Here is a 744-nt window from a genome sequence, read left to right as displayed (position 1 = left end):
AAAAGTCCTCTTTTAGCCTCCTTACAGCATATTCGTTCATCACCCTCCTATAAAAAAAGTTTGTTTTTGGCCTTTCATTTCTAACATGGCAGTCATAAACCAAAAATACTGGTAAATGATCACTGATATCATTTATAAGTAATCCACTAGACATTTTGCTATCAATATCATTAGTAAATATATTATCTATTAGTGTTGCATGCTGGGTTGTTAATCTACTTGGTTTTGTAATTGTTGGGTATAAACTGCATCTATATAATGTGTTAATAATGTTTCAGGATGATGGTTGAATAACCAGGTTCCATACTTGTACAATGACAAATAAAGCTACTCTAGAATTAAAAATATTGAGCTCTAAACAAGAATCGAATCTATGCAACAAAAAAGAAAGCTATACACAACAGGCCCCAGCGAGGATCGAACTCGCGACCCCTGGTTTACAAGACCAGTGCTCTAACCACTGAGCTATGGAGCCCACATTAAAAACTAAAGTGGTGCAAATGCATATTTCAATGTATTCCCGTGTCAAATGCATGATAGTTTTTATGTGGTTACAGTACAGGATCACTAACAGAGCCACTGAGTGCACCCCTTCTCCACTTGTTGTGGACTACATTTCATGCACCATAACGTTACTCTCAGCGGGACTTCATTTAGCAAGTGAACTACTTGCCAAGCAACTACTTTTGAGCTGGATTTCGCAGGCGTTTATGATTCTGATCTTTCTGACTTTCACTGCGTTTC

At 37.4% G+C, this 744-nt stretch overlaps 1 non-coding gene across 1 annotated transcript; it reads right to left on the bottom strand.

The window, feature by feature from the left end:
• Positions 1-402: 402 nt before the first annotated feature.
• On the bottom strand, positions 403-475 carry trnat-ugu (transfer RNA threonine (anticodon UGU)). The gene has a single exon. It is a non-coding gene; the product is annotated as a tRNA-Thr (tRNA).
• Between the last annotated feature and the right edge of the window lie 269 nt (positions 476-744).

This window comes from Monopterus albus, unplaced genomic scaffold (assembly GCF_001952655.1).
Source record: "Monopterus albus unplaced genomic scaffold, M_albus_1.0 scaffold201.1, whole genome shotgun sequence".
NCBI classification, from domain to species: domain Eukaryota; kingdom Metazoa; phylum Chordata; class Actinopteri; order Synbranchiformes; family Synbranchidae; genus Monopterus; species Monopterus albus.
Note: the sequence above shows the minus strand (reverse complement) of the source record. Positions and strands in the feature narration are given on the sequence as shown.